The sequence below is a fragment of the Miniopterus natalensis genome, chromosome X (genome assembly GCF_054644295.1).
Source record: "Miniopterus natalensis isolate mMinNat1 chromosome X, mMinNat1.hap1, whole genome shotgun sequence".
NCBI lineage: Eukaryota > Metazoa > Chordata > Mammalia > Chiroptera > Miniopteridae > Miniopterus > Miniopterus natalensis.
The window spans coordinates 101,323,919-101,326,444 of record NC_142103.1 but is presented as its reverse complement, the minus strand read 5'-3'; the positions used below and the strand labels follow the sequence as shown (position 1 = coordinate 101,326,444).

The following is a 2,526-nucleotide window of genomic DNA, read 5'->3' as shown; positions in this document are numbered from 1 at the left end:
TGCCTTAGTAAGGAGAAGTACTACTAAAAAAGTCCTTTGGTCACTTCTTTTACACAGCTCAGTGGGTTAAATGCTCAGACTGCATTTAACAAAATTATTGAGTCCATAATATAGTCTAGACAACATTCCAGGCACCGGGCACAGTGCAGCAAATAGACAGAAACCCCTGTCCTCATGAAACTGACACTCTACTGGTGACAGGCAAAAAGTGAAAGAAGGGAGACAGGCAGGGAACGCCAGGGGTCGTGGTGGTGGTGCAATTTTATTGAGGTGGGTCCATGAGGTTGTGTTTGCAGAGTTATTCTGAGCAAAGAACTGAAGGAGAAGAAGGGAGCCAAGTGGATGTTAGGGAGAGAGCATTCTTGGAAGATGAGTGAAAGCCTACCTGGTTCAATGGCAGAGCTGCACGGAGGCCAGGGTGGCTTCAGGGAATAAGGGAGGAGACAAAGTATAGTTTGAAATAATAATCCAAATGTCAAAAAACAGTGTTCTTTTTTTTTTCGGCTTTTGGCTCGGCAGAGGCTCAGGTGCAACTTTCTTCGGTCGTCCCGAGTCTGGGTTCATCCGACACCAGCCGCCTCCACCATGCCACCAAAGTTCGACCACGACGAGATCAAAGTCGTATACCTAAGGTGCACCGGCAGGTAAGCGGGTGCCACATCTGCCCTGGCCCCCAAGATCGGCCCTCTGGGCCTGTCTCCCAAAAAGGTTGGTGATGACATCACCACAGCAGCCGGTGACTGGAAGGGCCTGAGGACTACAGTGACACTGACCGTTCAGGACAGGCCCAGAGTGAGGTAGTGCCTCCTGCTCTGCCCTGATCATCAAGGCCCTCAGGGGACCGCCAGGAGACAGGAAGAAGCAAAAAACATTAAGCACATTCGATGAGATTGTCAACATTGCCCGACAGATGCAGCACCCACCTTTAGCTAGCGAACTCTCTGGAACCATTAGAGATCCTAGGACTGCCCAGTCTGTGGGCCGCAGTGTTGATGGCCGCCACCCTCATGACATCATAGATGACATCAACAGTGGTGCAGCGGAATGCCCGGCTAGTTAAGAACTACAGAGGAGAATGTTTCTATTAAAGATCACTTGACAACCAAAAAAAACAAAATCAAAAACAAAACAAAACAAAAAGCAGTGTTCTTTCCTAACCTGATTCTTAGCAAAATTATCTTTCTCATTTTTCATTCTCCATCTAGACAAGATTTGTGATTTGAGGGGCCAGGTGTGTGTTATCACTAGAAATAATAGAAATAATAAGACCATGCTATCTGGTCCACTTTTAGTTATCACACTGATTATTATCGTAATCATGATAATCACCACCGTGACCACTAATCACAAAGTGGCTCCACAGTTCACTTCATCTCATCCGACCCTGTGGCAACACCTGGGTAAGTGTTATTCCTGATGCATTATGTGACTTGCCTCAAATTGCTCAGCTAGTAAATGCTGGTGGGGTATGGACTAGCATGTCAGTCTTATTTTTGCTAAATTACACTATTTTAATGCCAGCAGCAGCCAGTATACCTGCCTAGAGTATCTCTGCTTTATAATTTATCCCTTTGAGAGAAAACATTTATAGCTGGTAAATACTGGTTTGCCAGCCCTGGCTGGTGTGGCTCAGTTGGTTTGGCAGCATCCCATGCACCGAAAGGTTGTGGTACAGTTTCTGGTCAGGGCACGTGCCTGGATTTGGGGCTCGATCCCTGGTAGAGAGAGGGCAAGAGGCAGCCGATGGATTTACGCTCTCTCACATTGATGTTTCGCTCTCTCCCTCTCCCTTCCTCTCTCTCTAAAAATCAATAAACAATTTTTTAAAAGATTGGTTTACCTAAGAGGAAAATGTAAAGTGAACAATGACATTTATTATAATGTTATATATCACAGTGAAAAATGAGAAACAACCTGCAAGTCCAATAATAAAAAATGGATAAGCGTGGTGGGCAGAATAATGGCCCCCCAAAGGTGCCCCATCTTAATCCCAGGGGCCCGTGAATGTGGCACCTCACACGGCGGGGGGAGTGAGCACGCAGGCAGAATTAAGGTTGCTGGTCGGCAGATGACTGAGTGGGCCCCTGTGAGCCATCGCAAGTCCTACTACACAGCCGAGGGAGGCGCGAGGTGCGGTGCTGCGGGCTGAGTGTGGGAGGGGCCGAGGCCGGGAAGCGCGGAGGGCAAGGCCGCACCCTCCCCAGAGCGTCCGGGAGCCACGCAGGCCAAGACCCACGGGGGCTCCTCGCCTCAGAATCCGCACGTAGGCCTGTGTTGTTTTAAGCTGCTCAGTTGTCGTAATCACAGCAGCAAAAGGAGTCAACGTGGATTGTGTCCTTGAGGCTCTGTCATGCAAACGTTTATGTGATACATATGAGGAGGCCTATGTCATAACTTGGAAAGTACTTAGCACCTACATTTTATTATTTATTTATTATTTATTTATTTATCTCACCCAAGGATATTTTTTCCGTTGATTTTTAGAGGGTGGGAGGGAGAGAGAGAGACCGATTGGTTGCCTCCCGC

General features: G+C 47.7%; 1 pseudogene; it reads left to right on the top strand.

Annotated features, from left to right (window-relative positions):
- The first annotated feature begins 585 nt into the window (after positions 1 to 585).
- On the top strand, positions 586 to 1,060 carry LOC107529491 (large ribosomal subunit protein uL11 pseudogene; annotated as a pseudogene).
- Positions 1,061 to 2,526: the final 1,466 nt, after the last annotated feature.